Source organism: Jatropha curcas, chromosome 6, assembly GCF_041381405.1.
Source record: "Jatropha curcas cultivar XTBG-Jc1 chromosome 6, XTBG_Jcur_1.0, whole genome shotgun sequence".
NCBI lineage: Eukaryota > Viridiplantae > Streptophyta > Magnoliopsida > Malpighiales > Euphorbiaceae > Jatropha > Jatropha curcas.
In genome coordinates, this window is record NC_143156.1 from 22500574 (window position 1) to 22515328 (window position 14755).

Below are 14755 nucleotides of genomic sequence, written 5' to 3' on the forward strand. Positions count from 1 at the left end.
CTGATGTATAGGATCCTACTAAAACTGTCTCTCTTTTTGGTTATAGATGGTTTGTGACCTTTATTGATTGTTGTACGAGATTGACTTGGGTTTATTTAATGAAAGCAAAAAATGATATTTTTTTTTTGTGTTTTTAGAACTTTCATAAAATGACTTGTACTAAGTTTGATGCACATGTTAAAATCCTAAGAGCTGATAATGGTACTGAATACATGAATACATATATTTGTATCTATTTAGATTTTAATGGTATCATACATCAAACTAGTTGTGTCAATACTAGTGCTCAAAATGGAGTAGCTGAAAGGAAAAATAAGCATTTATTAGAAGCAGCTAGGTCTCTTATGTTTACTATGAATCTTCCCAAACCATATTGGGGGATGCTATTTTGACTGCTGCTTACCTTATCAATTGTATGCCTCTTTGTCTTTTAAACTTTTAAACTCCTTCATAGATTCTTCAAGGAAAAAGCTCTTATATTGTACCTCCTAAAGTCTTTGGTTGTGTTTGTTTTGTTCATGAGAATGGTCTAGGCAAATTAGCTCCTAGAGCTTTGAAGTGTGCGTTTCTTGGTTACTATAATACTCAAAAGGGATACAAATATTATTATCCTCCTTATAGAAAATACTTTGTGAGCATGCATGTTACGTTTCAAAAATTTGAGTTTTATTTTCCTTTCTAGTCACCTCCTTCAGGGGGGCAAATATTAGATGGAAGAGGTGATGGATAACATTCCTTTCTAGTGGGAGATTCATGTAGACATAGATAATAAAAGAGACCAACCACCTAAAACCTCTAGGAAGATTGGATAGATCTGATTTGAAAACCTACACACGGCAGAGTAATAGAGACACAACCATAGAGCATGAGACCTCTGATCAATTGTCCTCTTCAATTTCAGGCCCTGAAAATACAGAAGAGCAAGAACCTGGTGAGTCTTCTTTAATCCCGGTTGATTCTGATCCTAATCTTGATTCTAACACTTTTGATACTGACCTTAATATTCATGTTGCTCTTAGAAAAGAAGTTAGAACATGCACTAAACATCCCATCTCCCATTTTATCTCCTATAATGCTCTGTCCCCTTCCATAGAGCCCTTATTTTATTTGTTTCTTTTGTTTCTATACCACAGGATTGGCAAGAGGCATTATAGTAGTCAAAATGGAAGGGTACAATGGTTGAGGAGATAAGAGCTTTGGCAAAAATGGAGACATGAGATCTTGTAATTCCTCCATCAGGAAAGAAGCCAATTGGATGTTGTGCATACTCAAATTTTGAGGCTCAAAAAAGCCTATTTTCCCGGATTGCAAACAGTCCGGCCGGACCGGAGGCCATTTTGGAAATTTACTGGAAGTATGCCAATATGGCACTTAAAACGTCCGGGACGTCGCAAGGGACCCGAAGGTACTCCCGGAATAATTTTTGGAGGTACGGAACTCCCGAAAAAGCCTTCGGAATGAAAAACTAGCGAGCGGACAGGGTTTCGGTGGTTCTGACCGCCGTCAACGGCGGTTCTCACCGCCCTCTCCCGTGGTTGTGACCGCCCTCCACCGGCGGTTGTGACCGCCCTCTAGGGTGGTCAGAACCGCCCTCCGGCCTGTTTTTTTCCTATAAATACAGCCCCGATTCGTCATTTTTACTCACTCAGTCTGTGTTGACGGACGCTCTCTTCTCCCCTACGCTCCTTGCGGTTCTGTTTACTGCTTTTCTGCATTTTCATTTAGCTTTTATTGCTTTCTTGCTTTGTTAATTGGTCACTGAAGTTAAATTAACTGTAATTAAATACCCTAACGAGGAGCTTAACCTGGAGCTAAGAAGTGGCTGACGACTGACTCAGGTAAATAAACGAAATTCTGCCCATTTTAATAATTTGCATAATTTCTCTTCTACTCCAATTATGAATTAAACTGCTGCATAAATGCATTCACGTCATCAATTTGGCAAATAAACTGCCTCAATTAAATATGATTAAGCTTAAATGCCCGGTTAATTAATAATCGTGGTGTTAAAGCCTAAATTCGACAATATTGGCTAAAGTATCTAAGTCACTTAATGACTATGGTATAATCACCTTTATTTCGAACAGTCCGGCTTAAGTCCAATTAATCAATAATTGTGGCTAAATAGCCTTAATTGACCACGTTTTTTTTGGCAATAAATTGCCTATATTGCAATTCAATTAATCACTTTTGGCAAACAAATTGCCTATAAATAAGATTAACCATTTTTAGCGACAAATTGCTTAAATCGGAGCTTTGACAAAATGCCTTGAATTAATCAATCTTTTGGCTAAAAGCCTTAAATCAATCAATTTTGGCGACAATCGCCCAAGCAACACTTTTTGGCAAACAAATTGCCTAAATCAACCCATTTTGGCTAAAAGCCTTCAAATAATCACTTTTGGCAAACCAATTGCCTAAATCACATCAACCTTTGGCAAACAAATTGCCTAAATCAATCTTTTTGGCTAAAAGCCTTAAATCAACACTTTTGGCAACAAACGCCTAATCAAATCAATCAATTCTTTGGCAAAATGCCTAAACAAAATGCACGAAGCATACACACACTCATGCATTAAGCATGCCCATTCAAAGCCCTTTAAAAAAAAGGCCTATCGAACTACGTCGACTTTGATCTTCCATTTAAACGGAAGTACGTAGGCACGTTTGGGATTTAATCCCGAGCGGCAAGTCGAAATCACTTAAACATTTCATTGGTCCAATTACATCATTTACCTTGCAAAGCATTCATTCATTGGTTAGTTCATCAACCTGACATGGTCTCGGGATCCACCTCGGGTTCGCAAACTATGCCTTAAACATTGGGATAATTAATCTAGTAATTAGGTTAATTAAAATTGGAGTCAACCTAGGGTTTTTTCCTAGTTTACCCTAAAATAATTAAACAAGGTGGCGACTCACACATTCACGTGCATTTCTGCCCTTAGTCATATTCATTATATGCCTATTTTTGGGGAAGGGGTTCACAGATGTAAATGGGTGTTCACAGTTAAACATAGGGAAGATGGTTCAATTGAGAAATAAAAGGCTAGATTGGTAGCCAAAGGGTTCAGTCACACCTGCAGAGTTGATTATTAGGAAACATTTGCCGCTGTAGCCAAGATGAACACAATTAGAATTTTATTGTCATGTGCAGCCAATCTTGACTGGGAGTTACGTCAATTTGATGTTAAAAATGTTTTTCTACATGGTGATTTGAAAGAAGAGGTGTATATGGAGATTCCTCCTAGATTTGATGATGACAAGACCAGAGGGAAAGTTTGCAAGCTGAAGAAGTCATTATATGGACTAAAGCAGTCACCAAGAGCATGGTTTGAAAGGTTTAGTAAAGTTATGCTTTCTTTTAGGTACATTCAGAGCGATGTTGATCGTACCTTTGAACAAACTATAGGTTTCTTGGAAAGAGAGAATTGCCTTTCATTATCACAGAAAGATCAAAATACATACAACATATACCGCTATCAAAATATTCTCCAAATAAAAGCTAAACTACCAAAATAGAACAAAATCAAACAAACAAGGAAAGGAAAATATATTTAATAGAAATTCCTAAATTAGCAACCTAAATCAATGGCAATCAGCCAATTGCCACCTAAATTAATGGCAATGACCATAAAAATCAAATGACAGTAGAAAGCTAGTTGGAATACCCCCCCCCCCCTCAAGATGGAGCATAAGGATCTTGAATGCCCATATTGCAAAGGAGAAACTGAAATTGATCCTTTCCTAATGCTTTTGTGAAGATATCAGCTGGCTGCATTGAACTACGAACATAGCTGTGCAAATATTACCAGAAATTATCTCATTACAAATCAAATGACAATCCACTTCAATATGCTTAGTGCGCTCATGATAAACGGGATTAGCAGCGATATGTAAAGCAGCTTGATTATCGCAATACAATCGCATAGGTTTAGTATGCGTCACACCAAGAGAATTCAATAAACCTTTCAACCATTTAAGTTCACAAGCAGTAGCAGTCATAGACCAGTATTCAACTTCAGCAGATGAGCATGAAACCGTCTGTTGTTTCTTAGTCTTCCATGAGATAGGCGAGTTACCCAACAGAATAAAATAACCTGTTAAAGAGCGTCTTGTCAAAGGACAACTCGCCTAATCCGAATCACAATAAGCAATCAATTTTAAATCACAGTCAGCACGTAGCAAAATACCTTGGCCTGGATTTCCTTTTAAATATCGCACTACTCTTAAAACAGCATCCCAATGAGCTTTCTTTGGCTGTTGCATAAACTGTGCAAGAATATGCACAGAGTAAGATAATTCAGGCCGAGTTATAGTCAAATAAATAAGTCGACCCACCAAACGTCTATATTGAGCAGGTTTGTCGACATCATCGCTTTCAGTAAGAGCTAGCTTGTGATTTTATTCAAGGGGAGTATGAATTGGCTTGGAACCCCACAAGCCAACTTCATAAATCACATCCAAAGCATATTTTCATTGACACAAGAAAATCCCATCCAAGTTTCTTGCCACTTTAATTCCTAAGAAAAATTTCAGCTTACCCAAGTACTTCATATGAAAACATTGACTGAAATAATTTTTGAACTTTTGCACAGCGGAATCTTTATTAGAAGAAATAATGAGATCATCAACATAAATGAGAACATTCAATTGATTACCCTTATCTTGAAAAATGGATAAAGAGTAATCGGATAATGATTGTTTAAAACCATACTCCTTGAGAGATGTAGCCAATTTCTCAAACCAGCATTTAGGAGCTTGTCGCAAACCGTATAGAGACTTTCGAAGTCTACAAACCTTCCTTAGTGTTGAAGAAGCAAATCCAAGTGATGTCTACATGTAAACTACTTCTTCCAAATCACCATGTAAGAACGCATTTTGGCCATCCATTTGATGAAGTTCCCAATTCTTAGCAGCTACTATGGCAAGAAATGTGCGTATCGTCCCCATTTCTGCTGTAGGAGCGAAGGTTTCTTGATAATCAATACCTTCCACTTGATTGTTGCCAAGTATTACCAACCGTGCCTTGTACCGTTCAACACTTCCATCAGAGTTGTACTTGATTTTATACACCCGTTTGCTCCCAATTGCTTTCTTCCCAGGAGGCAAAGTTTCAACTGTCCATGTACCATTTTCTTCTAAAGCTTGTATTTCTTTTCTCATGGCCTCTCTCCATCGTATATCTTTGATTGCATCAGCATAAGTGTTTGGTTCATGACCTGAAGTAATTGCTGCCAAGAAACACCGGTGTTGCACAGAAAATTTATCATATCTCACATAATGTGCTAAAGGATAAAGTGTACCTGAGGAATCAGATTGGTTAGATGAGCACGTCGAGGGGCTTATTTTGGTGGCATTAACCACATAATCTTTTAAATGAATGGAAGGACTGTGACATCCCGACCCGACAAAGCGATCCTAAGAGGACGGGTAGAGCGAAGCTCCTGGCTAGCTTCTAGGATGGCAGACTAGCTAGGGTAATGGAATGCGGGACACAGGAATGAATCGCATCACATATCGAAAAGGGGGAAACTAATCATAAGAGGTGCCTTTTGGTGGAGTGGCTGGAGAGTTGGAAGAACTCTAGGGTTAAGCGTCCTCGCTTAACAGAAATCTCAGGATGGGTAACCTCCTGGGAAGTTTCCCATTACACCTGTGGGACAAAACCGTGCAGGTCTTGCCATCTTGTATGGGCGATTTGGCTTGATCCAAAGTGGACAATTCCTCTGGTGATTAGAGTTGGGTGTGACAGTTGGTATCAGAGCCTGACCCCCTCCAGTAGATGTATGGTTCGAGGACGAACCATGCGGAAGTTGGTGGGCCTGTGACATCCTGACCCGGCAAAGCGATCCTAAGAGGGCGGGTAGAGCGAAGCTCCTGGCTAGCTTCTAGGATGGCAGGCTAGCTAGGGTAGTGGAATGCAGGACACATGAATGAATCGAATCATATATCGAAAAGGGAAAAACTAATCATAAGAGGCGCCTTTTGGTGGAGTGGCTGGAGAGTTGGAAGAACTCCAGGGTTAAGCGTGCTCGCTTAACAGAAATCTCATGATGGGCGACCTCTTGGGAAGTTTCTCATTTCATCTGCGGGATAAAACCGTGCAGGTCTTGCCATCTTGTATGGGCGATTTGGCTTGATCCAAAGTGGATAATTCCTCTGGTGATTAGAGTTGGGTGTGACAAGGACGTTTGACCCTATGCCCTCTTCCCAACTGCTCTTCTATGACATCACTGCTTTCCCCTTCATTTCTGTTATTTTGAATGGATTTCTCCTCTTCATGATTGCTTGTATTATTTCTATCTATACTCTCAATATTTTCCTCAGCCATGCCACCATTTAAATCCTCAACTTCATCACTGGACTCCTCAACTCTGTTATTTATACTTAAAATTTTCTCATGTGCATATGGAAATTCATTTTCAGCAAAGACAACATCCCTAGATACAAAATATTCCTTTGTCTCCAAATCATACAATCTCCAACCCTTCTTACCCATTGGATATCCAACAAAAACACATCGTCGACTTCGACTAGCAAATTTATCTCGACCCCGATTTTGATTATGTGCATAGCACAAACAATCAAAAATCCGAATGTGTATGTAAGAAGGAATTTCGCCAAAAATAATCTCATATGGAGTTTTCCCTTGCAACAATAGAGATGGAGTCCTATTAATTAAATAACCAGCTGTAAGAACACATTCTCCCAAAATTCTATCGGCAAATTTGCTTCAAAACGCAAAGTTCTTACAATATTGAGAATATGGCGATGCTTCCTTTCCACCCGTCCATTTTATTGTGGTGTTCCTACACAAGAAGTTTGGTGAAAAGTTCCATTTTCAAGAAAATAATCTTTCAAGCACATAAATTCACTTCCGTTATCACTCCGAACAATTTTCACATTTTTTTCAAATTGTCGTTCAACCATCACAAAAAAATTCTTAAGAGTACCAGCTATTCCAACTTTTCCGTTCAACAAAAATATCCACACAACACGAGAGTAATCATCAATAATTGTTAAGAAATAAATTGCTCCACATGAAGCTGGGACTTTATAAGGTCCCCACAAATCACAATGTATCAATTAAAAACAATCTTTAGCTTTACTGTCACTAGAAATGAATACCTCTCTTGTTTATTTTGCTCTAAAACAAGCATCACAAGTTTTATTATTTTTCCTAGCTATTCTACCAATTTTTGGAATTAATTCAACAACTTTAGAAGAGGGATGACCCATTCTTTTATACCAAAGCTCAAAACATCCCACAACAGCCACCTTATGAGCACGCAATGAAGCCACACCTTTGAGAAAATAAAGCCCCTCTCTTTGCTCACCTGCTCCAATCAGGTTCCTCGAGTTTAGGTCCTGTATAGCACAAATCTTATTAGTGAGTTGAATAACAAACTGTGAGTCATTAAGAAGTTGTGAAATAGAAATCAAATTGCATTTTAAGTTGGGCACATATAAAACTCGTCGCAATATCAAATCTCCTCCAAGGAATACAGTTCCTTCTTTCATTGCCATGGTCTCTTCTCCATCAGGTAATTCAACTGAACATGGCTCAATATCACGCCAATTACGCAAAAAAGCCAGCATTCCTGTCATATGATGAGAACGCATGTGTCTATAATCCAAGGAAAAAGTCTCTGTTTACCTGTCATCCTTTCATCAGTGCCATTTTGATTTGAACTCAACATGCCTAGCAATGTCGTCCATTGCTCATCATTCAATCCAATAAGACCTTTTCGATCTGAATCGGTAACGTTTGCACGCCCACTGTCATTTCCAATTCTTTGTGTGGCATTAGCATGAGCTCCTCCTCTTTTACCACGCCTTTGGTTTCCACTTCCACGTCCAGTCAAGTTTCCACGCGGCCTATTAACCTACCATTCAAGATATCCTATCAGTTGAAAACAATTTGCATCCTCATGTCCATCTTGATTGCAATTAGAACAAATCATGCTTTTATCCTTATTCCCCCCTGAATTTCGACCACTTGATCGAATTGCGAAAACTCATGGGATTACCTCTTTCTTCCTTAGTTCGCGTAATAGTTCTTACCCGTTCTTATTGAACAACCATAGCATAAGCACGATTTACATTAGGTAGAGGCTCGGTACTCAAAATATTAGAGCGTACCGTTCCGTATCCTTCTTCATCCAAGCCCATTAGAAATTGATGGACTCTTTCTTCTTCTCGCTTTCGTTCCAATTCAATGGTCAGATTACATTTGCAACATGTGCAAACACATGTTGGTATTTGATCATAATTGTTTATTTCATCCCATAACAATTTGAGTCTCCCAAAGTAAAAGACAATGGACTGACCATCTTGCTTACAATTTGCCAAATCTGATCTTAGTTGCTGCATTCGCGGACCATTTCCAATTGAGAATCTCTGTTTAATATCTTCCCACAAAACCTTCACATTTTTTATGTGAGAGATAGTCGAGCAAAGAGTCGGTTCAATGGTGTTAAGTACCCACGAAACCAACATAGAATTAACTATCCACTAGTCTTCTAGATCCGTCGAATCTTCTGCTGGTTGTTTGATAGTTCCATCAACAAAACCATATTTCTTTTTGGCTCGCAATGCAGTCCGCATAGCTCGTGCCCATTCTTTATAATTCTCACCCTTCAACTGAACTTCGGTAATCAAGTTACCTGGGCTATCATTCGAATTCAGTGTGTAAGGGTTGTAACTTTTCTTTTCTATTCCAGAACTCTCATCATTTTTCTTTCCGTCAGCCATGGCTCTGATACCATGAACAAACTATAGGTTTCTTGGAAAGAGAGAATTGCCTTTCATTATCACAGAAAGATCAAAATATATACAACATATACCGCTATCAAAATATTCTCCTAATAAAAGCTAAACTACCAAAATAGAACAAAATCAAACAAACAAGGAAAGGAAAAATATATTTACATAGAAATTCCTAAATTAGCAACCCAAATCAACGGCAGTCAGCCAATTGCCACCTAAATTAATGGCAATGACCATGCAAATCAAATGACAGTAGAAAGCTAGCTGTAATAACCTTGTTCATTAAACACCATGAAGGTAAGATCACATTACTTATTATTTATATTAATGATATAGTGATAACTGAAAATAATGAAGAAGAAATGACTCACTTAAGAAGTTTGTTAGCTAGGGAGTTTAAGATTAAGGATTTGGAAATTTTGAGATATTTCCTTGGGATAGAAGTTGCCAAATCTGAAAAAGGAATTTTTATTTTCAAAGGAAGTACATCCTTGATCTTTTTAATGAAATTGGTATGTTGGGATGTAAACCTGCAGAATCACCTATTGAAGCTAATTATAAGCTTTAAACTGGAGTAGGAAGTTCGATTGATGTAGGCAGGTATTAGAGATTGGTTGGAAGGTTGATTTATCTTGCCCATACTAGACAAAGTATTATTTATACTGAAAGTTTAGTGAGTTAGTACATGCATGATCCTCAGGAGTCTCACTTAAAAGTTGTACATCGGATTCTAAGATATTTAATATCAGCTCTAGGTAAAGGAGTTTTATTTTCTAAACTTGGCCATTTGACAATAAAAGGCTATATAGATGCAGATTGGGCTGGTTCCTTTGATGATAGGAGATCAACCTCAGGTTATTGTGTTTTTATTAGAGGAAACCTGTTCACATGGAGAAGCAAGAAGCAGGCTGCTGTTGCAAGGTCCTGTGCAGAAACTAAATATAGAACTATGACACAGGGAATCTATGAACTCCTATGGTTGTGTAGATTAATGGAAGAGTTGAAGTTGGTTGAAACAACAAAATATATCCTTGTTTTGTGATAGTAAAGCAACCATCATATTATTTATAATCCAATCTAGCATGATCGAACTAAACATATAAACATTGATCGTCACTTTATAAAAGACAAGATAGTCGAGGGTTTCATAAGTGTCTCTTATCTAGCTTCAAAAGAGCAACTAGCTGATGTTTTTACAAAGGGTTTAAATAGCAAGTTGTTTCATCCTTTAGTTTATAAGTTGGGCATGTGTAATATCTATGCATCAACTTGAGGGGGAGTGTTAAAATTTTTATAATTAAAGTAAATATTGTCTTTTCTAGTTTAGACTTATTTTCTATTTAGATTACTTCCTGTATAGGAACGATTTTTTTGTATATATATTGTGTAGATTGTAAATTCATAACACAATATAGAGAAATAAAAACTCTCTTTTTCAAAACTACAAATAACTTTAGATTCAATTTAGCTAATGAAAATTTTCAAAACTGGAGGGAAAATAGGAATGCTTAAAATAACTTACAAACTTGTATCAATATAAGTTAGATTGTTTGAATTGTTTATTTGTAATAAAATGATTGTTTTCTATATTTTTTATGTTTAACTTGTTACCTTGTAAACAATTTCTCAAAAATAATTTGTTGTTTAATTGATTTTGTGGTTTTGATATAAATGCTTATTTTTTCATTTATGATCAAATTATATGATTAGCATATTTTATTAATAGTCAAAGAAGTGCAACCTCAAAAAATAAAGGGAAAATGCTACATAATGACAATAGTTCTGGAAGGTTTTGTGTTAGATGGACAAATGCTGAAGACACCGCTTTAGTTTCATGGTTGGTGGATCTTGTTAATATGGGTGGACGAAAATAAGATAATGGTCAATTTAAATCTAGCTACCAGCTTCAGATAGAGAAGATGAAATATAAGGTTCATAATTGTCAAATGAAAGCTTCGTTTGTTTCCGTAAAATAACTTATAGGAAAATATTTTCCATTATTTTCTATTGTTTGGGGCATTCAGAAAAATAATTCAACAGAAAATATTTTGCTAGTCAAAGGAAAATTAAGTCATTTTTAAAAAAAATAACTTCTCATTTTCGAGAGCGTAAAACATTTTCCAGACATTGACAAACTTATTATAACCTTATAAAATATATTTTTTAATTTATTAATCATCGATAGCCACTACCACCAATTACTGTTCACCACTGGTCACCGACAACTTTTATAATTTACCTTTTATTTTTGCATTCTTCTTTTATTTAACAATAAAATTTTTCAAATACGAAATTTCTATTAATATTAATATTTTTATAGTCTTCTGAGTTAAAAATTTTAATATTTTTAACTAATTTTCAATATTGCAACCAAACAACGCAAAGTAAGTCATTTGAAAATATTTTTCAAAGAAAACATTTTCCTTGGAAAATATTTTTCAAAAGTAAGTTATTTTTTGGAAACAAAGAAAGCCTAAAGCCTAAAGTATCGTGCAATTGCTGAAATGAGAGGTCCACGGTGCAGTGGATTTGGATGGAATGAAAGAGCTAAGTGCATCACTAGTGACGATGAAGTTTGGGAGAATTGGGTTGATGTATTATTGTTAAAACTTGTTTTTACTTTTAGAAAGTGCATTTGACTCGTCCACATATATCAATCACTAAAAAAATTTAATTTTATGCAGAGTTATCGAGATTGAGGAACAAACCATTTCCTTTTTGTAATGAATTAGATTATGTTTATGGAAAAGACAGAGCTATAGGAGAAAGTGCCTAAAATTTTAGCCGATGCAATAAAAGATATTGAGTTGAAGGAGCAAGAACAACAAAGTGATTATGAATCATGTCCTGCACTAATTTTGAATGTCGAGGTAGGTAATGAGCAAGAAGAAACAAGTGCTTCACCTCTACATGCATTTTCTCATTTTGCTCAAATAACATATGTTGCACCATCAAACACTGAAAATAAAAGAAGAAAGATAGATATAATGGAAGTTATTCAAGAATTTTCTAATCAAATGGATAAATCAGGTAACTTGATGTTTGTTATTGGAGAACATATTAGGAGACTTGCTAAGTGTTTTAAGCATGAGTCTAAAAGGGCAGAAAGAAGAATGATTGTTAATGCTGAGTAAATGAATATCGAAGGCTTATCTCAACAGGATATTATTAAGGTAGGAAGAAAGATTGCACTTGATACCATGTAGATTGATTACTTTTTTTAGTTTGTCAGAGGATTTTAACAAGACTTATGTACTTAGTTTATAACTCCTTGAAAATCTATAATTTACTAGGACTATTTTTTGTTATGATTGTTAATGCTAAGACTTGTTTATATAATATAAAGGCAAATGATATAGTAGCAACTAAGCAATAGTTTTTATGTATCTGAAGTTATATATGTATATTTTGGGTGCAAAAATGGTTATATATATGGCTAAAGTTGTATTATTTTGGTTGCTAAAATTATGATAATATAATTTTAATTATTATTATGTGATAAAAAAAAATTATAAGGTGAGTTGAATTGTAGATTTTATGGTAGGTGTTTTATTAAATTATTGTAAATTATTATTTTTCAATGAAATATTTTTAATTATTATTTTATAAATATTATAAGGGTATTCTTGCATTTCTAACGTCCTATTTAACTAATACAATTTTACTTTTCGAGAATTCAGTATATTAACCAAACACAATTATATTAGACTTGCCGAAAAATAAATTGAAATGAACCAAACGAGACGTTTTAATTTATGATGGTTTTTAAAATTACTCTTCTATTCCCTTCTTAAATTAGATCAAATAAAAATTCATTTCCACTTTTCCTTCACGCGATCCCATGATCTCCATCCCCTTTCTGTCGTCGTATGGTTATCCCCACCAACCAACAGCTAATGCTTGATGTTCAGGACACCTAGCCTTTTTTTTTCCTTCCATCTAAATCGCTTGTTCCACATCGAACCTGCCTTAAAGGTCATTCTTCGCCCATTCACAAAAGCTACATTAAATTAGTCGCCGATTTTCGATCAACTAGTTGAAGGAATGGCTGACAACTAGGTTAAGCGTGAACTGTCGATGATCCGACTCGTAGGAAAATATCCTTTCAACAGTGAAGCACATTTAATTCCTCTCATGCACCATGAGTTCATAACTCCAGTTCCTCTCCATTATGTTCGAGACCACGGTCCTTTACGTGGTCTTGTAGTCATCGAAGTAGCATTTGGTGTTGTACTCGAAGTAATTTGTCCATTTTAACTTTGAAACTCACAGGTAAAACTCTCACCAATATTCAAGAAAAATTTTAAAAAAAAATTAAAAAATTAAATCGAAAATCGAAAAAGTATCTTAACAAGTTCGTTGCTAGTTTTTTTGCCTCATATTATGCTTGGTTACAATAATGATTTTAGAGAATTTATGAAGGAGTACATTGCCAGATTTGGATATGGGAAACCTAAATTAGCTCATCAAGCACAAAATGAAGAGAAAATGCTTACAAAAATGGAGCATGGTGGTCTTACAGAAACAAGATTGTATTCTGTTTTGTTGATGTTGGAAGGTTCCACCTCTAGTCCTTCAATTGATGGAAGTTGCATTTGGTGCACTCCTCAGAATCTTATTTACAAGAAGTTTTAATACTTCTCTTTTGATTTTAATTTTAATTTTAATTTTGTAGATTTTTTGTTTAGATAATCGAAAAAAGTGTTCTTACAATCATGGTTTTTGGGATTTAAGATAGTAGAGGAAAGCAAATAAAAAGCTGATGCAGCCATTTTTTTAATGATTTGCTAAAAAAATAATTCCACATCACTAAATGGCCAGTACTTCATCGGCCAATTGGTAAAAAAAACTTGTATCACTCCAATAGAATACAAATTAGGGTATATGGACAATTAAAAACTATCATTCAGGCACAACGGGTGATAATAAGTCTAAGATTAAGTTAATTAATTGGCCAATGCATAATTTCCTCTTTGAACTTCTACTAAATAACATTTTGTACCCTTTTACTTTGTGAAAGACCTCTTGTCCATCTTAACTTTTATTTTTTATAACTATTTTACACATTGCCAATTTTAAGCTCGTACGTGAATTATAATCGCGTTGACGTATCATAAATAATTAAAATGTAATCTATTGATACGCCATGTTGGATTCCACGTGTCTAAGAAATAACAGAGAGAGAAAAACTACCGGGTATTATAGTTTTGTTTTTTATGGTTATTTGGTAGAGTTTGTCGTTATAGGAAAAGGAATGACGTGTGAAATGAGGTTTTTTGATATTTTGGTATTTTGAAAGTAGGTACTGTTGGAAATTTTTGGTCTTTTGAGATTGACTTTTGCAAGCAAATGTAGTTACCTCATATCTGAAACAAACACACTGATTTCATGAGTCCGTAAACCTCCATTATTAAAAAAAAAAAAAAAAAAAAAAAAAAAAAAAAAAAAAAAAGAAGATCAAAATCAAAGATTACTTACCCTATATCCCCTACAACCAAAAAACCTCCTCCCTAGATTTGCATTAGTGCAAGAGAACTTAATTACAGCTACCTGACGCAATTGCAACTCAAAATTAGGAACTCTCATGTGAATTCCATCTAATTACAAGAACCCTAATATATGTTGGTGGGAGAATTGAAATAGTAGAGAAAGAACAAGCTTGAGATGATGATAGATTTGTTTGATTGAGGCGCTCCATTTAAGCAACTGAAGTTTAATTCGACGTTGTTTCTTACACTTAAGATTAAAAATTACTGTTCACGCTCTCTTTGTATTTCACACTTCATTAAGGGGTAAAATAACTATAAAAAATAAAAGTTAAAAGTCTTTCGCAAAGTTAAGGGACACAAATGATTATTTGATGAAAGTTTAGAGAGAAAATTATGCATTTGGCCCTAATTAATTAGTTAATTCTTGAGTTTTCATCAAAATTATAACTATTAACCATTAATTATTAATTAATTCCCGCATAATATTTAACCAT

The 14755-nt window shown here is 35.3% G+C and overlaps 1 pseudogene; it reads right to left on the reverse strand.

Annotated features, from left to right (window-relative positions):
• Positions 1-7348: 7348 nt before the first annotated feature.
• Positions 7349-8273, reverse strand: LOC149495728 (uncharacterized; annotated as a pseudogene).
• Between the last annotated feature and the right edge of the window lie 6482 nt (positions 8274-14755).